Source organism: Pan paniscus, chromosome 6, assembly GCF_029289425.2.
Source record: "Pan paniscus chromosome 6, NHGRI_mPanPan1-v2.0_pri, whole genome shotgun sequence".
NCBI classification, from domain to species: Eukaryota; Metazoa; Chordata; class Mammalia; order Primates; family Hominidae; genus Pan; species Pan paniscus.
The window spans coordinates 7,136,735-7,158,637 of record NC_073255.2 but is presented as its reverse complement, the minus strand read 5'-3'; the positions used below and the strand labels follow the sequence as shown (position 1 = coordinate 7,158,637).

The following is a 21,903-nucleotide window of genomic DNA, read 5'->3' as shown; positions in this document are numbered from 1 at the left end:
TCGTTTCCTTGGGGCATGACGTTAGTTTAGGAGCATGAGGGAGGTGGGGAGAAACACCACCCTTCTCCCCGCCCTTCCTTAGAATTTTTTAAAAAACTTTACTCTGTGGAGAATCAGTTCCCTAGGAGCCTGGGCATAGTCACACTTTCATTCTCATCTTTGCTGCTCTACCGGCTTAGGTGGCTGATGGTTTTCCTGAATTGTTTTTCAATACTCAGAGCTCTTGTCTTTCGGAAGATGGAAGAGGGGCATGCACGATCATAGCTGCTGGTGTGTCTTCCCTGTCAGCTTAAAACGCAGATTTGGCCGGGTGTGGTGGCTCACGCCTGTTATCCCAGCAGTTTGGGAGGCCGAGGTGGGTGGATCACCTGAGGTCAGAAGTTCGAGACCAGCCTGGCTAACATGGTGAAGCCCTGTCTCTACTAAAAATAACAAAATTAGCTGGGCGTGGTGGCATGTGCCTGTAATCCCAATGACTTGGGAGGCTGAGGCAGGAGAATCGCTTGAACCCAGGAGGTAGAGATTGCAGTGAGCCGAGATCATGCCATTACACTTCAGCCTGGGCAATCAGGACAAAACTCCATCTCAAAAAAAAACAAAAAAACCCAAAAAACCCCATGGCTTTATATTTAACGTGCTACCTCCACCCTGATTTAATTTTAGTTTTTAATTTTAAGTTTTATTTTATGTATTTTTTTTTTTATCGAGACAGAGGCTCTCTCTGTCACCCAGGCTGGAGTGCAGTGACGCGATCTCAGCTCACTGCAACCTCTGCCACCCAGGTTCAAGCAATTCTTCCGCTTCAGCCTCCCGAGTAGCTGAGATTACAGGTGCCTGCCACTGCGCCCGGCTAGTTTTTGTATTTTTAGTAGAGACGAAGTTTCACCATGTTGGCCAGGCTGATCTCGAACTCCTGACCTTATGATCCGCCTATCTTGGTCTCCCAAAGTGCTGGGATTACAGGCGTGAGACACTGCACCCGGCTTAATTTTTTTTAATTTTTTTGAGACAGAGTCTTGCTTTGTGGCCCAGGCTGGAGTGTAGTGGCACAATCATGGCTTACTGCAGTCTCTGCCTCCTGGGCTCAAGCCATTCTCCCACCTGAGCCTCTGGAGCAGGTGGGACTACAGACACTTGCCACCACGCCCAGCTAATTTTTGTATTTTTAGTAGAGACGGGGTTTCACCATGTTGGCCAGACTGGTCTCGAACTCCTGAGCTCAAGTGATCCGCCTGCCTCAGCCTCCCAAAATGGTGGGATTACAGGTGTGAGCCTCCACCCTAGTTTTAGATACATTTGTATTATTAAAAAAGTAAAAACAAACTCTAAATGACCATTATGTGAAATAAACAAGAAATTTCCAAAGGGCCATGTTCCTGTTCTTTGAGAAATCCCACTTTTCCAGGAGGGCTGTTTGCTATTGTGTCTGGACTCATGCTGCCTGTTGCGACTTCCTAGTGGCAGGTGGAGGTAACAGGCTCCCAGCGTACTTGCCTTCAGTCTGGCTGTCACCGTGGTTTTGTTTCGTCTGGAATTATGTGGGAATGGAATCATATGTCATGCAGTCATTTGTGTCTGGTGATTTCACTGGCAGAATGTTTTCTGAAAAGCATTCATTCACATTTGTTGCTTGTATCGGTTGTCCTTGTTATATCGAATGGATATACCATAATTTTTAATCCGGTTTTTTGCTCTTGCAGATAAAGATTCTGTGAACATTTGTATTCAAGTCTCTTTATGTATGTTTTCCTGTCTCTTGGGATAATACCTAGGAGTGGGGCCTCTGGGTGATATGGTATGTTTTAATTTTAGAAAAAGCTGATGAGCCAAAGTGGCTGCCTAATTCTGTCCCCTGGCCACCCGTGTGTGAGAATTCCACTGGCCCCACATCCCGAGCTCTTTCATTGAATTCCGCTGGCCCCGCATCCCGAATGCATTCATTGGCCACCTTCACTTTAGCCATCCTGGTGGGTGTGTGCGGTATTTCCTTGTGGCCTTCGTTCCTGTTTCCCTGGTGACTAATGATGTTGAACATCTACTCATGTACTTAACTTGACGGCCATATATCTTCTTTTGTGAAGTGTCTTTTCAAAGTCTTTTCCCCATTTTTTAATTGGACTGTCATCTTCTGAGTTGGCAGAGTACTATATATATTCATGACAGAGTCTTTTGTCAGATGTATGGTGAATATTTTCTCCCAGTACGTGGCTTCCTTTTCATTTTCTTAGTGTCTTTTGAAGGGTAAAAACTTTTAATTTTGCTAAGTCTGATTTATCAATTCATTTTCTTTATGGTTTGTGTTTTTTGTATCTGCCTAACCCAAGCTTTTAGAAACTTTCTAGCTTTAACTTTACTGTTAATTTTGAGTTAATTTTTGTGTGTAGTGTGGTCACAGTTGAGGGTCGCCTTCCTGCCCCACAATACGTATGTCTGTTTCCCATTTGAATTTCCTTGGCACCTCTGATGAAAGCCTGTCAGCCATACATTCATGGGCCTTTGCTCGAGGTCTTCTTTCATTGAATCATGTGTCTGTCCTTTCTCCAGTATGGTAAGGTCGTAATTACTGTCACTTCCTAATACTCTTTGAAAGAACATAGTAAGCCCTCCAGCTTTTTCTTTGTAAGAATTGTCTTGGCTATTTTAGTTTTTTTATTTTCAGATAAATTTTAGATTTAGCTTTCAGTTTGTTTTCTTTCCCCCCATTTACTTTTTATTTCGTTTATTTTTTCTTGCCTTAGTGCACTCACTGGGACCTCCAGTGCAGTTTTACCTGGGCATGGTGAGAATGGCTGTCCTGGCCTTGTCAGCCTTAGAGGGAAAGCGTTTAGATTTTCCTGAAGCATGAGGTTAGTTTTAGGGTCTTGCGAGATACTGTTCATCAGGTTGAGGAGGATGCTTTTCTTTTCCCCGATTTGTTGTATTGGGTCAAATACATATACAATAAAATTGACTGTTAACTGTTTTTAAGTGTACAGTTCAGTAGCTTTAAGAACATTCATATTGCTGTGCAACCATCACCACCATCCACCTCCAAAACTTTATCTTCCCAAAGCCAAACTCTGTACCCATTAAACGCTCGCTCCCTGTGCTCCCCCGTTGGCTCTGGGACCCACCATTCTGCTTCCTGCCTCTGTGATTTTTTACTACAGTAGGGACCTCATAGAAGGAGAATCATGAAATATTTGTCCTTATGTGACTGGCTTATTTCACTTAACATAATGTCCTCAGCGATCATCCATGTTGTGGCATGTGCCAAAATGTCCTTTCTTTCTAAGGCTGAGTAATATTCTGTTGTATGGATAGACGATCCGTTCTTCTTATCCAGTCACCTGTTGATGGACACTTAGGTTGCTTCCACATTGTAGCTACTGTGAATAATGCCGCTCTGAACATGAGCGTGCAGATATCTCTTAGCTGCTCTGAACATGAGCGTGCAGATATCTCTTAGAGCCCCTGCTTTCAACCTGCTGGATCCTGTGGTTCAACTTTTAACTATTTTAGGAGCCACTACATTGCTTTCCACAGTGGCTGTACCATTTTACGTTCTCATCAGCAGTGCACAGAAGTTCCAGTTTCTCCACATCATCACCATGTGATGTGATTTTTTTTTTGGTGGTAGCCATCCTAATGAGTGTGAGGTGGTGTCTTGTTCTGGCTTTGATATGTGTTTCCCTAATGATTAGTGGTGTGGAGCACCATTCCATGTGCTCCTTGGCCAGTTGTGTGTCTTCTTTGGAAAAATGTCTATGCAGGTTCTTCGCCTGTTCTTGAATCGTGTTATTTTCATTGTGGTTTTAGGAGTTCCCTTGTATGTTTTGAATATTTTTCTCTTACAGATACGGTTTCCAAACATTTTCTCCCATTCTATAGGTTGTGTTTTCAGTCTGTTGATAGTGTCCTTTGATATACAAAATTTAAAAATTTACCAAGATTTCATTTGTCTATTTTTTTTTGCTGTTATCTGTGCCTTTGATGTCATATCCAAGAAATCTGTGCCAAATCCCATGTCGTAAACCTTCTCCCCTGTTTTTTTCTAAGAGTTTTGTAGTTTTAGGTCTTACATTTAGGTCTTTGATTTGTTTTGGGTTAATTTTTTGTGTATGGTTTAAGGGCCCAACTTCATTGTTTTGCATGTGGAGACCAGTTTTCCAGCACCATGTGTTGAAAAGCTTGTCCATTCCTCATTGAATGGTTTTGGCACCTTTGTCAAAAATTATTTGAGCATACGAAAGTGTTTATTTCTGGGATCTCTACTGTATTTCATGGGTCCATATGCCTGTCATTCTGTCAGCACCACACTGTTTTGATTACTGTGGCTTTGTAGTAAGTTTTGACTTAAAGTGTGACTCTTTCAGCTTTGTTCTAACTTTTCAAGATTGCTTTGGCAAGGGACCTTTGGGTCCCTTGAGATTCCATATGAATTTTAGGATAGATTTTCCTATGTCTGCAAAATATTTAGTTAGGTCTTGATAGGGATTGCATTGAATGTCTAGATGGCTTTGGGTGGTGTTGACATCTTAACAGCAAGTGTTCCACACGTAGTGGTTTCTGGAAGGTTAGTTGTGGTACGGAATAATCTTTTCAAACTGTTGTACTAAAATTCATTGGTTTCTTGCACTTTGAATGGACCTTTATCCATGCATGGTTATGTAACATCATACATTGCTCATTTGAAAATATTGACGCACTGAATTATGTAGGTCTTTTATTATACCTTATTAAAGAAATTACAAGCTAATCACCACAAGTTATTGAAAAGTCTTTAAACGTTAGGAATCCATCAAGCTTGTGGTGGTAGATACAAATTTTTAAGAATTTAGATATGTGTTTGGCAGCTTGAGTTTTATTATTGTCAACAAATACTCGTGGTTGTATTCTTTCAAATGATAACGTTTATTTAATTCGTTTTTGAGAAAATGTCTACCAGATGCTCAAGCCTGAGTAACTATTGTTGGTCAGTTAGTTTTTAAGTAAAATATTTTACATAAAAAGGGCTAGTTCAGTTCACAACTCAAACATGGAAGACCAACCATCGCACTTTAGTATGCACCAGAAATGTCTTACGTGTGCTTTGTATTTCTTCACACAGAATGTTGAGATCTTATCAAGGGGTTAAGATTTAACGAAGTGAATATTTTAACTGGGCCCAGTACTCCTGTAGTTCCAGCTGCTCGGAAAGTTGAGGTGGGAGGATGGCTTGGGCCCAGGAGTTTGTGGCTGTTGGGAGCTGTGATTGTGCCTGTCAGTAGCCATTGCAGTCCAGCCTGGGCAGCATAGCGAGACCCCACGTGGTGCCCCTGGTTTGTTTCGCTAACGTGTTATACCCATCAGTGCTTTTGTATCTTCAGTTCAAATGTCAGCACAGTTAGAAGAAAAAAGGCAAATAATAGCTTATTATTATTATTCCTTGTTTTTTTGGAGACAGAGTCTTGTTCTGTCACCCAGGCTTGAGTACAGTGGCATGATCTTGGTTCACTGCAACCTCAACCTTCTAGATTCAAGTGATTCTCCCACCTCAGCCTCCCCAGTAGCTGGGACCACAGGTGTGCGCCACCATGCCCGGCTAATTTTTGTATTTTTTGGTAGAGACAAGGTTTTGCCATGTTGGCCAGGCTGGTCTCGAACTCCCGACCTCAAGTGGTCCACTTAGTATTATTATGAAAATAGTTTTGATGGCCAGGCACAGTGACTCACGCCTGTAGTCCCAGCACTTTGGGAGGCAAGGTGGGCAGCTCACCTGAGGTTGGGAGTTCAAGATCAGCCTGGCCAACATGGCGAAACCTCGTCTCTACTAAAAATAAAAAATTCGCTGGGCGTGGTGGTGGCACATGCCTGTAATCCCAGCTACTGGGGAGGCTGAGGCAGGAGAATCACTTGAACCTGGTAGGTGGAGCTTGCAGTGAGCCGAGATTGTGCCACTGCACTCCAGCCTGGGGGACAGAGCGAGAGTCTGTCTCAGAGAAAAAAAAAAGAAAGAAAAAGAAAATAGTTTTGATGTTATAAGACTGCCTAGAATGGTGTCTGCAGACCACACTTAGTGAACTGTTGTCCTAGCACTTAGTCCCTCAAGGCGAGAAGAGGCTCACAAGTTGGACTCACATGTGATCCTACAGCTCTGTGACATGCTCTTCAAAAATATTGTACAGGTGTAATGTAAATCCATCCTCACTACAAAGAAAGCTCAAACAGTACAGAATTAAAGTGAAACTTTCTTGGATTTCTCTGCTTTTTCAAATTCTGCTGTATCCCAGGTTAACATTAGCAGTTTGCTATAAGTCCTTACATAATTTTTATATGTGTGGACGTCTTAGGTACATAACAAATGGCATCATAGGGCCTGTATTGTTATATTATTTTCCCTTGGATTGAGTTACTTGAAATGTCTGGTGTTTACTCTTTAGTAGCCATTATTTCATCGTAGAATGCACATATTTTAACTATTTCCTTATTAGCATACACTACAGTTGTTGCCAATTTTTTCTTTTTTTCTTTTTGCTATTAACACACAGATTTAGTGAATACCATTTCATTAAACATATTTTTTAAGTGTATCTGAAAGATTCTTTTTATTGATGGGAATACTAAGACATAGAGTATGAATATTTAACACTTTAATAATTTTTGCCAAATTACGTTCCAAAATTATACTTCTGTTAACAGTACTTAAGATTGCCCATTTTTCTGATAACATTCATTGGTGTTGTCAGTGTTTCCAATTTTTGCCCTTAAAGTCAGCTGCTGTATTCTTAGCACAGTGCTTTCTGTGACAGATGTTTCAGATGACAGTGCTTCCTGCCCGCAGGCACATCTGTCTGCCCTGGTAGCTTTCAGGCTCTCAGGCACCCTCCCTAATGGACCGACTGGGGTCAAGGGCTCTGAAAATGCTGCCCACCGTGGCCCAAGGGCCTCCTGAACAGGTAGGCTGGGGGTGGGGGTGAGTCCGGTGGCTTAGATGACAAATGGAGGTAGAGGACGCATTCTCGCCTGTTATTTCGATTTTTTTCTCTCCTCACCCTGACCATCACGTTCTCGCCTTTTCCACCTCAATCCCCAGTCACACTAGCTTCCCAGGATTAAAATGGTCTCTCTCTCATGAAACTTGTTTAGAAATCTAGAAGCATTAAAAAAAGGAAAAAAAAAAATCTAGAAGCATGCACGTGGCTTAGAAAATGCCTTTGTGTTGCCAGATGTAGTTCCCTTGCTTTGACAGTGGCATTCAATGTGGTCTTTTAAAAAAAGAAACTATCTATTCCTTTAACTTTTTTTTAAGATAATAATTACATACAGTGAAATGGACAGATCTTATGTATATAATTGAGTGAGTATTGAAAATGTACCACCTGTGTCATCACTGCCTCTGTCAGGCTGCAGAAAGTTTCCATTATCTCTGGAAGTTCCTTCTCGTCCCTTCAATCAATTCCTACCCCCGGGAGACAAGCACTGTTCTGATTTCTATTACCATAAATTAGTTTTGTGTGTTCTTGAATTGTAAATAAATGGAATTGTACTGTGTTTATTCTTAAATTGCTGTCATCTTTTGCCCTGGGCTGGGACTAGGGGGAGGCGAGAGAGTGGGATCTACACTGCACGGCCCGAGAGTGAGATTCTCCGAGCGATCACCTCCTGAAAGTTTGTACGCCGGCATCTCTCTTGCTTCACCCTTGTCCTGGCCCTGCTTTTGGACAACAGAGTGCTTTTGAGGTTCAGCCCTGTTTTGGGGAGATGAGTGGTACATTATATTTTATTTTTATTATTTATTTATTTTTTCGAGATGGAGTTTCACTCTTGTTTCCCAGGCTGGAGTGGGATGGTGTGATCTTGGCTCACTGAAACCTCTGCCTCCTGGGTTCGAGTGATTCTCCTGCCTCAGCCTCTCGACTAGCTGGGATTACAGGCATGCGCTATCACGCCTGGCTAATTTTTGTATTTTTAGTAGAGACGGGGTTTCACCATGTTGGCCAGGCTGGTCTCGAACTTCTGACTTCAGGTGATCCGCCTGCCTCAGCCTCCCAAAGTGCTGGGATTACAGGTGTGAACCACCGCACCCGGCCCAGTGGTTCATTTTTAACTTGTACGAATCTGCTTGTTTGTTTCCCCGTTTCCTGTCCGAGGACATTTGGGTTGTTTCCCAGTAGCTGCCTCTTGTGAGTATAGCTGTGGTTAATTCACATCCACATCTCATGTGCACCTGTGTTTCCATTCTCTCCAGTGAGCACCCAGAAGTCAAATTGCCGGGCCCTTTAATGAGTACGTGTATAACTTCATAAGAAATTGCCAAACTGTCTTCCAAGGTGGTGGTATGATTTTATGCTCCTACCTGGAATGTATGAGATTCCATTTGCATTTTATTTTCACCAGTATTTGGTGTGGCTGTTTATTTTTAAAACATCCTTTATTTATTCCAGCGGGTGTGTGGCATTACCAACTTTTGGCTTTAACTCACGTTCCCTAATGACCAGTTCCCTAGTCAGTGAATATGTTGAGCCCTTTCTTTTTTTTTTATTTTAAAATTTTTATTTGAGACAGAGTCTCGCTCTGTTGCCCAGGCTGGAGTGCAGTGGCGCGATCTCCACTCACTGCAAGCTCCACCTCTCGGATTCACGCCATTCTCCTGCCTCAGCCTCCCGAGTAGCTGGGACTACAGGCGCCCGCCACCACACCTGGCTAATTTTTTGTATTTTTTTAGTAGAGACGGGGTTTCACTGTGTTAGCCAGGATGGTCTCGATTTCCTGACCTCGTGATCCACCCGCCTCGGCCTCCCAAAGTGCCAGGATTACAGGGGTGAGCCACTGTGCCCAGCTGAGTGCTTTCTTTTGCTTAATAGCTTTGTTTTTTATTTTTATTTTTATTTTTTTATTATTATTATACTTTAAGTTTTAGGGTACATGTGCACAACGTGCAGGTTTGTTACATATGTATACATGTGCCATGTTGGTGTGCTGAACCCATTAACTCGTCATTTAGCATTAGGTATATCTCCTAATGCTATCCCTCCCCCCTCCCCCCACCCCACGACAGTCCCCGGTGTGTGATGTTCCCCTTCCTGTGTCCATGTGTGCTCATTGTTCAGTTCCCACCTATGAGTGAGAACATGCGGTGTTTGGTTTTTTGTCCTTGCGATAGTTTGCTGAGAATGATGGTTTCCAGCTTCATCCATGACCCTACAAAGGACATGAATTCATCATTTTTTATGGCTGCATAGTATTCCATGGTGTATATGTGCCACATTTTCTTAATCCAGTCTATCATTGTTGGACATTTGGGTTGGTTCCAAGTCTTTGTTATTGTGAATAGTGCCGCAATAAACATAGCTTTGTATCTGTTCCTTGGGAAGTGTCTGTTCTTAGTCTTTTGGGAAATTGTATTGGTTTGTTTTCTTTCTATTATTGATTTTTCCAAGTTCTTTATTCTGGATACAAGTTTTTCATCCAGTGTATGTCTTGTCAACATTTTTGCCCTGTCTGTGGCTTGTCATTTTCTTTAGTTTTTAAATTATTAAAATATACATGACTACTACTGTAAGACTGACTGTTGTTCTTTTTTTTTTTTTTTTTTGAGGCAGAGTCTTGCTCTGTCACCCAGGCCAAGATGCAGTGGCGCGATCATAGCTCACAGCAGCCTCTAACTCCTGGGCTCAAGTGATCCAGCTTCCTGAGTAGCTGGGAATACAGGTGTGAGCCACCACACCTGACTAATTTTTTCTTTTTTGTAGAGATAGGGTCTCGCTATGTTGTCCAGACTGGACTTGAACTTGTGACCTCAAGTGGTTCTCCCACACTGGCCTCTCAAAGGGCTGGGATTATAAGCGTGAGCCACCATGCCCTGCCGCTTGTCTGTTTTAAAGTGTTTAATTTGGTGGTTTTTAGTATATTTGTAAGGTTGTACACTCATACCTACTGTCTAATTCCAGAACATTGTCATGGTCCCCAAAGGAAGCCCAGTTGGCCGAAGTTCCCTGTTCTCCTTTCCCCAGCCCCTGGCAGCCACTCCTCTGCTCTTTGTCTCTGGGTTTACCTGTTCTGGACGTTGTGTATCAGTGGAATTGCACCATAGGTGGTCTCTGTGCCGGCGCCTTCCTCTCAGCACGTTCTCAAGGGGCATCTACCCTGTGGCGCGGATCAGCGCTCCCTTCCACCACATGGCACGTGGTCATACCCCATTGTGTCATCAGAGCTCATTTCAGTGACCCATTCATCAGCTGTAGACATTTGGGTTGTTTCACTTTCTGGCTATTAGGAACATTCAAGTACAGATGTTTGTATGAGACCTTTTTTTTTCCACTTCTCTTGAGTGGAAACACTGGGTTACATGGTAGCTCTTTCTTTTTTAGGAATTGCCAAACTATTTTCCATAGTAACTACACCATTTTACATTCCCACCAGCAGTATATGAAGATTCCGGTTTCTCTGAATTTTTAACCCTTATTATGATGTCTTTTTTCTTATGGTTAGCCTCGTGGGTGTGGAGTGGTATCTTAAAGTGGATTTTTTTTTTAATGACTGCATGATTTTTCATTGGATGGATATACCATAATTTAAACAATGACTTATTGTGGGACAAAAAGTTATTTCCAGTTACATTTTATAATCTTCATTGTTTATATCAGTAGGAGTTTATTTTTTAATGGGATTTTATTTTTTATTTCAATAGTTTTGGGGAACGTGGTGTTTGATTGCATGGAAAAGCTCTTTAGTTGTGGTTTCTGAGATTTTGGTGCACCTGTCACCTGAGCAGTGTTCACTGTCCCCAGAGTCCATTATATCCCTCTTACACCTTTGTGTCCTCATAGCTTAGCTCCCACTTATAAGTGAGTACGTGAGATGTCTGGTTTTCCCATTCCTGAGTTTCTTCACTAGAAGAATGGTCTCCACCTCCATCCAGGTTGCTGCAAATGCCATTATTTCATTCCTTTTTATGGCTGAGTAGTATTCTATGATATATATAGAGAGATCACATTTTCTTTATCCACTCGGTTGATGGGCATTTAGCATGGTTCCGTATCTTTGCAGTTGCAAATTGTGCTGCTGTGAACATGCGTGTGCACGTGTCTTTTTCGTAGAATGACTTCTTTTCCTCTGTAGGATTGCTGTCTCAAACGGTAGCTCTACTTTCAGTTCTCGAAGGAATCTCTGTACTGTTTTCTGTAGTGATTGTCCTAGTTTCCATTCCCACGAGCAGTGTAAAAGTGTTCCCTTTTCCACCACGTCCACGCCAACATCTGTTATTTTTTGATTTTTAAATTATGGCCATTCTGGCAGGAGTAAGGTGGTATCTCATTGTGGTTTTGATTTGCATTTCCCTGATAATTAGTGATATTTAGCATTTTTTAAATCTTATGTGCTTTTTAATTTGTATTTCTCATGGCTAATGTGAAACTGAGTGGAAACGTCAGTGGCCGCATAGAACAGAGACACAAACATTACAGAATTAGTTTAGAAAAGTCATGAAACAAGTAAAAAACAACTACAGCTGGCAGCACCAGCAGCCAGCCCTGGCAAGGGCAGAGAATCTGATTCCAGAGTTGCCGCAAAATTCGGAAGACATGCAAGAAGCAAGAAAGTATAATTCATACATGGTGGAGAAAGCAATCAGTAGAAGCAGAATATCAATAAAAAGAAACTATAAAGAGAAACCACATAGAAATTCTACAGATGAAAAGTACAGCAACTGAAATGAAAATTTGCTAGATAAGCTCACCAGCATATTTGAGCAGCAGAAGAAAGAATCAGCAAACCTGAAGATAGGTCCGTCAGGATTCTCCAGTAAGGGGAATAAAGCAGAGAGAGAAGAAAAATGAAGACAGGATACGTGCTTTCTCCACTTCTCTTCAGCATTGTGCTGGAGGCTCTACCCAGGACGTTTATGCAAGGAGAGGAAATAGAAGACATCCAGATTGGAAAGGAAGAAGAAAACTGTCTCTATTTGCAGAAGATATGATTTTATACATTAAAAAACTGAAAGAATACACATTTACAAAATTATTAGAGCTAACAAGTACAACAGAGTTGCAGGATACAAGATCAGTATTTAATATTATACTTAATATAAGATAATGTTTAATATTATACGTTAGCAGTGAACAATCTGACAACAATTATTATCCCCAGAGATATTTTGTCTAATTTTCTCATTGGCATTTTACTTTGTTTCAGATGCTACAGAAACAAGCCCAGTTTCCTTGACAGTTGCACTATTTTTATTACAAAACCTCACTAGACGTTTCACATTTGAAAACTCTCAGTCATAAATTAACCATGGCCATCAAGTCTCTGATCTGTGGACAGTTTTTTGTTTGCCTCTAATGCTTGTCTGGAAGGTCGGCATGCTTTAGGCTAGATACTCGGTCTTAAGCAAAGGCCAGTCTCAGAATGAATATTAGCCAGAGATTTCCTGAGATACCTGGAACTGGTGAGTCCTTGATGAGGGGCTCCGGTGCACGCTGGGCCAGGTGGTGGCCACTCTGCCTTTGCCCTCATTTCCTGCTTGCTCAGAGCTTCAAGGTGAGCAGGAGGGAGAACCCAGGGCCTTCACAGGCCTTTCCGAGCCTGTGCGCAACACGCATGGACATGGCCCCTTAGAATCTCAGTCCCCATGGGACAGCTCATTTCTTAGCTTTTCTGTGTCAGCGTTTTGGCGAGTCTTTTGTTTGCCACTGCTGTCACTCAAGCATTTGTGATGTTGAAGTGGTTGACAGACTCATTCCCCGACCAAGTTTTTGACCTGGGAGAGATTAGGGGAGGTGAAATCAAGACAGGACTTTCTTTCTTTTTTTTTTTTTTTGAGACGGAGTTTTGCTCTTGTTGCCCAGTCTGGAGTGCAGTGGCATGATCTTGGCTCACTGCGACCTCCGCCTCCCAGGTTCAAGCGATTCTCTTGCCTCAGCCTCCCGAGTAGCTGGGATTACAGGTGCCTGCCACCACGCCCAGCTAATTTTTTGTATTTTTAGTAGGCATGAGGTTTCACCATGTTGGCCAGGCTGGTCTCAAACTCCTGACCTCAGGTGATCCACCCGCCTTGGCCTCCCAAAGTGCTGGGATTACAGGCATGAGCCACCATGCCTGGCCTAAGACAGGACTTTTAATTGGGATCTTAAGGTAGTAAGTGATCCAAATGGGTCAAGTAATAACTCTTCTTTGGGAATGGTATTTTGAGAGATGCCAGCCCCATTCTGTTCCCTCTATCCTGGGGATTTTCTTTTTTTCTTTTTTTTTTAGAAAAAAAATTTTTCTTGTTTTCTTTTTAGACTGCGATTTTTCTTTTTTTTTTTTTTTGAGACAGAGTCTCGCTGTTGTCGCCCAGGCTGGAGTGCAATGGCGCGATCTTGGCTCACTGCAACCTCTGCCTCCCGGGTTCAAGTGATTGTCCTGCCTCAGCCTCCCGAGTGGCTGGGATTACAGGCATGCGCCACCACGCCCGGCTAATTTTTATATTTTTAGTAGAGACGGGGTTTTACCATGTTGGTCAGGCTGGTCTCAAACTCCTGACCTTGTGGTCCACGTGCCTCGGCCTCCCAAAGTGCTGGGATTACAGGCGTGAGCCACCGTGCCCAGTCTAGACTGATTTTTCAAGGCCACCATGGAGTTGTGGTGTGGGGGCTGGGACCAGGGTGAGTTAAAATGCCCCAGGCGCACTCTTCTTGAGAGCCACCTGATTTTCTTGACCAAAGGTTCCCGGATTGCTGTAAGCCTTTGGTTAGTTTTCAGAGTTCAAAACGCTGATTCTGACGGCTTTAGTCACTCTTCTGTTGCTTTTATGGTGGAGTGAACTTCCATAGGCTTTTACTCTAACATTTTTACTGAGATCTTAATGGTGTTTTGGATGAGTAAAAATTTTTGATTTTGATGAAATCCAATTCATCAATTTTTTCATTTGTGATAGTAGTTTTTCTTTTCTTTCTTTCTTTTTTTTTTTTTTTTTGAGACTCCCTCTGTGTCGCCTAGGCTGAAGTGCAGTGACGTGATCTCAGCTCACTGCAACCTCCATCTCCTGGGTTCAGGTGATTCTCCTGCCTCAGCCTCCCAGGTAGCTGGGATTACAGGTGCCCGCCACCACACCCGGCTAATTTTTGTATTTTTAGTAGAGACAGGGTTTCCCCATGTTGGCCAGGCTTGTCTCGAACTTCTGACCTCAGGTGATCCGCCTGCCTTGGCCTCCCAGAGTCCTGGGATTACAGGTGTGAGCCATCGTGCCCAGCCTAATTTCTGTGTTTTAAGAACTGTTCCATTTCATGGTTGCAAATTTATTTTATGTTTTCTTCCTGAAGAAAACATAAATTAATTTATGTTTTCTACCTGTACATTTGGGTGAATTCCCCTATTCTTGAGGTCCTCCCAGTATCCTGAGGTTCCTGTCTTTCCAGCAAGTGGTCTTAACCATCTGGAAGATGGGAGAGTTTTGTTGCTTTTGGCTGCATACGCACAGCCATCTTTGACCCTTCAGAGTGGTTTGTCATGCTTTATTGAATGAGCATTGTTCTCAGATGACACGCAGGTAAGGCGCTGGTTGTACGGTTTGTCCAATTCTATCACGTTAAAAAGGAGGAAAGGTTCTTATTGAACCTACTGCTATGAAAATTAAGGAGACTCAGTAAGAGTTTCTGAATTCCGGGGTACCACTGAAGGTCAGAGGTCATTTGAAAATATTTCATTTTTATCAAAGCTGAGTTCAACAAATTGTTGTAGGTTAAATAGCTTAAGAAGAAAGCGCATTCACTTCCCCTTGTATCCAGAAAATAGAATATAAAACCAACATCCACAAATAACCTCAATAAAACTTCCCTCTTCAGTTCATTTAGTTCTGTGTAATTAATTCTTATCCTGTTAGATCTAGGGTTTATAAACTCATGAAACCATTGCTTCTTGCCTAAAGTGAATTTGGAAATGTGGACTCAACCTCCTGGTGTGTTTGGAAGTGGTGTAAGTGTTGCTGTTGCCTCCAGAGCCTGTCCCCACAGGTCTCAGTCGTGGCGATGTCGGCTGCAGTCCTTCTCCAGAGCCACTGAGACCGCCCTTCTTGTTGAAGATGCAAACTCTGGCCTGTGAGTTTATCCCGAGCTTTCAGGCAGGCGTTTTCAGAGTTGAGCAGAAACTTTTCACAGATGACAAAGACTTGATGGCAACGGTTAATTTCTTACTGATAATTTTTAAGTGTGAAATGCCTGATGAGGTTTTATATAATTTTCAAACATGAAATGTCTGATGTGGTTTTAATAATAATGCAACTAATGTGGAAATTGGGTTGTTTCTGTGGCATCCAAAACAAAGATAAAAAGGCGATTAAAAAATTAGACAAAATATTACTAAGGGTAATGATTCAGCCTGTTTCAAAGAAGTCAGTGGATGTTAACATCTGATTCATTGAAATGGGTGAACATAATTTTTATGAAGAAAACAGTCCCGAGATGTATGATGTTGAGACAAAATATTCCCGGAATATACCAAAGCATATCAAATGAAGAGATTGGGTAAGTCTGAGATAGAGTGAACCATTTTTAATTTCATAAAACCTCATGAATACGTCTGCTATACATGAATGCATAGCACTAGGCCATTTGAGAACCAGTGGCCTAGAAAGTGCCAGATTCAAATTAAAGAAGTAATGTGGCTAATCATTTTAGGTCATTGAAACTGTGGCTGTAACACTGTGTTGTTACTGCCTGATATCAGGGAGAGCACTTGAAGGACTCGGATACAGAAAAACTTGACCAGACTATTTCATAAGCATTTTGGTCTGTGTTTCTCCTGACATTAAAACATATTATGGAATGTGAAGGCATTGACAGATCTCCAGGGATTTCCACTGAAGCGCACCATTTCCGAAATACGTCCTTTAATAACATATTAGCGATTCATAGTTCACCTGGAGAAGGCCGGGTGTCTCTTTTGATTTCACAACCCTGGCCACACAGCTCACCAAGCAAACAGTGATTACTAGCGTTTGTTTTTTAAAGGAGATCTTGCCTATCTTTTAATAAATTTAATCCTAAGAATTTTGTATTGTTGATGATAATTTGAGTAGAATTTTGAAGAATGTCACCTTTCCAATATTTGCTGTTATTGTATAGACACAGTATAGTTTAGTATGTTGACAGTGTCCTGTGACTTTGCTGGGTTCTCGTGTATAGAGACAGTATAGTTTAGTATGTTGACAGTCTCCTGTGACTTTGCTGGATTCTAGTATACAGACACAGTATAGTTTACTATGTTGACAGTGTCCTGTGACTTTGCTGGATTCTCGTGTATAGAGACAGTATAGTTTTAGTGTTTTGACAGTGTCCTGTGACTTTGCTGAATTCAGTCTTAGTGCCAGTAAGTTTTTTTTTTTTTAAGATTCCTTAGGCTTTTTTGTGTAAAAATAGTGCTATTTGCAAATAAAGACAATTTTACTCCTTTCTCTTGAGCTTTATACCTTTTGTTTCTTTTTTATCGCATTGTTACATTGGCCGGGACCTCTGGTACGACGTGAAATAGCAGTGGTGGTAGCAGATAGCTTGTTCTTATTTTTGATCTGGGGGAAAATGTTCAATATTTCACTCTTTTATTTATTTATTTTTTTCCTGGAGACGGAGTCTGACTCTTCACCCAGTCTGGAGTGCAGTGGCGGCATCTCGGTTCACTGAAACCTCCGCCTCCCAGGTTCCAGTGATTTTCCTGCCTCGGCCTCCCTAGTAGCTGGGATTACAGGCATGTGCCACCATGCCCAGCTAATTTTTGTATTTTCAGTAGTGACGAGGTTTTGGCATGTTGGCCAGGCTGGTCTCGAACTCCCAATCTCAAGTGATCCGCTCACCTTGGCCTCCCAAAGTGCTGAGATTACAGGTGTGAGCCACCGCACCCAGACTCATCCTTAGACTCGTATTTAATTTAAAAAAATGTACAATGCAGACAGGATGGCTGATGATAGTCCCTTTTTCCTGCCTGATTTTGGTTATTTGTGCCTTTTCTCTTCTCTCTTAATATCTTCAGATGTTTGCAACTTTATTAGCCTTTTAAAGTAACTGATTTTTGACTTGGTTGATTTCTCACCGTTGTAGTTTTTCCATCTGTTTTTAATCTTTATTTCCTGTCTTTGGGTTTATTTTGCATGCTTACGAAACTTCCTGGGTGATTGTGTGGGATGGCCTGGACGGAAGGGACCAGGGCTTCAGGAGGAGGATGAGCCCCACCCCTTCTGTGGTGGGAATGCCTGAGCTCTGTTGGGCTGCACATGGCTCCTACTTTGGCAGTCATTCAACAAGCCTGAGGAATGTGGCTTACTGGTAAAATAGAATAGTATGTTGCCAGAGTTTTTCTAGGACCAGTTTGGGGGATGGAGAGGGTGGTAGATTGAATACATACACCTACCTTTTTCTTTCTGAAACCTCACACTGCAGTGAAAAGAGTGGTGGGTTTTTTTTTTTTTTTTTTTTTTTGGCAAAGGTTCATGTGAATAAGGAGAAAGTAAAGTCATAGCATTCCTATTTCAGAAGCTGGAATGTATATTGGAGAGTTGGTGATGGACTTAGCTGACTTGAGAAAACCAAATGCTAATTTGGGAGTGGGGAAAGCTGAGAGCTAGCTTGATCTGTGCTGCAGAGTTTTGACCACGCTTGGGAGCTGTGACTGCTTACTTCCAGAGTGGCCACACGAGGACATAAGAGTGTGTTGTGAGCCGGCTGCTCAGAGGCCCTGGTCCTTGCTCAGCCCAGTGCAGCTGGGGCGGGCATCAGGCGTGCTGAGCAGGCGGTAAAGCCGATGGTCGTGCACTTGGTGCTTTTCGGGACTGGGTGCCTTATGGACTACGGTAAGTGAACTCTGTGTGACCGCCGAGATGACCAGCTTTGTCCCCACTCAGCATTGAGTCTGGGCTGGTGGAGCATTGTCCACTAAGCAAGAGTAGAAGGGCCTCCTGTGGGGACTGAGACCATCCAGAGGGAGGACAGAAAGGCACTGAAGTCGCCACCTCACAACTCTCTTGCCGCGAAACTTACAGGTGGCCATCACAGTCGCTCATTCAGAGCCTCCTAGACATCTGAAGGAGTCTCTGATGTAAAAGGTATAGACCAAGCAAACAGAAAAACAGTGTAGAGGAAATGGAAATTATGCAAGGATAAAACTTCCAGGAAGAAACCTCTCATAAGCATCCTCAGTGAGATAAAAGTGGTTATTTTAACAAGAGAAGATAATGAAACAAGAAAAATGTCCTCTGGAAGAAGCACATTCGGTGAACAAGAAGAGTTCTGGGAAGTTAAAACTACGTGAACAGATATGGGGAAAAAATCAGTGTAAGTGTTGGAAAATTTAAGGAAATCTGGAAAGAAAAAAAAGATCAAACAGGAGAAACGGAATACACTCTGAGGATCGGGTTCTGTGGACCATATTCAACAAGTACAGCAAAGAAACGGCGGGGAGGACAGCGTAATGCAACAATTCAAAAACCCTCTCTTGAGAGTCATCCTCTTCTAGACTGAAGGAGCCACCAAGTACCCAGTCCAGTGGACGAACGTCTGTGATCAAAGACCATTGCCATGGCATGTTGCTGGACCCCAAATATCAGGGTAAAGACATCATCCTACACACCTTCAGAAGGATGAGAATAGGTTACATACGAAGCGGGAATCAGGATGGCTTTGTGCTTCTAAACAGCAGCATTGGAATTTAGTGCACAGTAAAGCAATGTGGTCTAGAGTTGCAGGAAAATAATTTTCAGCCTTTGATTCTATACCCAGTGAAACTAACAGTCGCATGAGAGAGCAGACTAAAGGCACAATGGAGATTTGCAGAGTCTTTAAAAAAGTCAGTCTTCCTGGCCAGGCACGGTGCTTCATACCTGTAATCCCAGCACTTTCAGCGGCTGAGGTGGGAGGATCACTTGAGCGCAGGAGTTGGAGACCATTATGGGTAATGGTATAGGAGAGTGAGACCCCATCTGTCCAACAACAGCAACAACAGCAGCAGCAGCTGGGTGTGCTGGCCTGCTTGTAGTCCTAGGTACTCAGGGTGCGGAGGGCTGAGGCAGGAGGATCGCCTGAGCCCACGAGGTGGAGGCCACAGTGAGCTATGACCATACCAGTGCACCCCAGCCTGGGTGGCAGAGTGAGACCCTATCTTAAAAACAAATTATCTCCCTTAAATCTTTTTTCAGAAAGCTACTGGAGGGTGCATTGTACCAAGGAAGAGAGAGAGAGACTGATGACCGAGGAAGGATTGGAACGCAGGGAGCAGGATATCTATCACTGGGGGAGCAGCAGCCGGAGACAATGCCTGTGCCCGGGCAGACGGTGCTCAGTCCTCAGAGCAGGAAGTGGTGCCGAGAAAGTCTCCCCAAAGACGAGATTGCCAGGCAGCCCGATGCCGGGTGCGCATGGACATCTCCAGAGGAGATTTGAACAGTTTAAAGAGCCAGGGTGGAATGAGCGATAAACAGACAGCTAAGCAAGTGAAAAACCCCTTCTCCTGTTAGCTTGAGGGGAAGCACAAAGTAGGAAGGAGTTGGAAGTCGCCATGGTTTCCTTTGTGGCCTCAGTGTGAGTGGTTGAGCACCCAGTTGTGTGCTCAGCTAGACGCGGGGCTCAGCCAGACGCGGGGCAGCTAGAGCTGTGGTGATGGTGGTACCTGCGGGGCGGCAGAGGGGTGGTGGGAGCAAAGAGCCATGGCCTCCTCTTCCATCCTGAGAAGTCACAGGTAATGCCCCAAACTGAAGAATTAGGAAAGTGGCAATGAAAGCCTATCGTCTAGAGGAAGGGAGGTCCGTTTCAACATAATTGACTCAAATAACTTAAGAGTGTTTGCTTCTGAGGCTGGGAACTGGGCCAGGAGATGCAGAGTGGAGTTGGGGGTGGCTGCTTGCCATAACAAGCCTTGTAGTATGACTATGTACACTTTGTTTATGTAACTTCATGAGGAATACGTATACATGGAAGAAAAGGAGATTCGACTGGGAATGCCAGGGGCATGCTAGCAGGTGCTGTAGTCTCAGCCAGAGGCATGTGTGCAGGGTGCCTGGCACCGTCTGGGGTCTTCTGTGCGCACAGACCGCGGTGTGCACGCTCCCAGGAGCCATCTGATGGGGCAGCCTCGAGCACCTCTGACTTCTGACTTCGCCCCACGGGAGCCCATCTGGGGCTCCAGCCTCGACCTGGCAGCCAGCAGGGCTGGGATGGGACTGCGGCCAACCACGTGGGTTCTCAGCTGTTTAGGGCCTCGGTCCTCTATCCCTTACCTCTGTCCCACGGAGACCTGTGCGAGGGCCCATCAGGCACTCGAGCTGGCACCACGAGGACTACTGACGGCTTTGCTGGATGCTGCTGGGAAGTTGAGCCAGCCAAGGTGGCGAGCGGCAGCGCCTGGGCTGCCCCATCCTGGCGGCGGTGCCCTCCCGTTTCTGTTCTGGGAAGCACACGGTGCAGGCAGCGTTTGTGCCTTTTCCCAGAGGAGCCCTTTGTCCTGAGGAGGCGTGGATGTTCTCTGAGACCCGGGGCCTTTTGCGCCAGCACCCTGACTTCCTGCTGCTGGGCCCTGGGGCCTGTGCGGAGTCGAGGCCTGCAGGGGCGAGAGTCAGACGAGAGTTGGAGTCTGGGGTTCACATGGGATTCTGCAGCTTCCCAGCGGTGTGATCTTGGGCCAGACACGTCCCACCCGAGCCTTGTGTGCTTGTCTGTCAAATGGGAATGGTCGTGGTGTCTCGCAAGGTTGTGAAGAATGAAAGCTGTGTGGTGAGGAATAATGGCAGAGAACACTCACCAGGCCCTTTCCAGGTGCTGCTCCAAGCACTTCCTGGGCCTTCACTCCAGTAGTCCTCCCTGCCACCCTTTGAGGTGGGGGCACTGTTGTCATACTCATTTTATGAGTAAGTACAGGCAGGAGAGGTTAGCAGCTGTCCTGAGGACTCACAGCCGATGAGTGGCTGGGATCTGAACCCACACAGCAGTGTTGCATTGCTGTGTGCTCTTCCCATCAGACTTAGGCCTCGTGGTGATGGGCTTGTGTGTCTATCCCAGGGACCCTCCAGATGTGGCTGATTTCTGGCATCTCTTACGGGTCTGGTCTTGGGCTGCGTGGTCTCATGGCCCCTTTGGCAGCCTGCATGGTGCCCTCTTACTGGGCACGGTGAGGCCTCAGGAACGCAGCAGCTCCACCCTCCAACTGCTGGGCTTCTCTGCTGCCCTTTGCATGGCGGAGGTGACCCATACGTGTCCCATCTCCACCCTCCAGCTGCTGGACTTCTCTGCTGTCCTTCTCTGCTGTCCTTTGCATGGCGGAGGTGACCCATACGTGTCCCATCTCCACCCTCCAGCTGCTGGACTTCTCTGCTGTCCTTCTCTGCTGTCCTTTGCCCGGTGGAGGTGACCCATACGTGTCCCATCTCCACCTTCCAGCTGCTGGGCTTCTCTGGCTGTCCTTCTCTGCTGTCCTTTGCATGGTGGAGGTGACCCATACATGTCCCATCTCCACCCTCCAGCTGCTGGGCTTCTCTGCTGTCCTTCTCTGCTGTCCTTTGCATGGCGGAGGTGACTATATGTGTCCCGTCTCCACCTTCCAGCTGCTGGGCTTCTCTGCTGTCCTTCTCTGCTGTCCTTTGCCCGGTGGAGGTGACCCATACGTGTCCCATCTCCACCCTCCAGCTGCTGGGCTTCTCTGCTGTCCTTCTCTGCTGTCCTTTGCATGGCGGAGGTGACTATACGTGTCCCATCTCCACCCTCCAGCTGCTGGGCTTCTCTGCTGTCCTTCTCTGCTGTCCTTTCCCCGGTGGAGGTGACTATATGTGTCCCATCTCCACCCTCCAGCTGCTGGACTTCTCTGCTGTCCTTTGCCCAGTGGAGGTGACCCATACGTGTCCCATCTCCACCTTCCAGCTGCTGGGCTTCTCTGCTGTCCTTCTCTGCTGTCCTTTGCATGGCAGAGGTGACTATATGTGTCCCATCT

General features: G+C 44.5%; 1 protein-coding gene across 14 annotated transcripts in view; it reads left to right on the top strand.

The window, feature by feature from the left end:
- Nucleotides 1–21,903, top strand: part of MAD1L1 (mitotic arrest deficient 1 like 1) — a 425,682-nt gene that overhangs the window by 40,509 nt on the left and 363,270 nt on the right. The window lies entirely within an intron of this gene.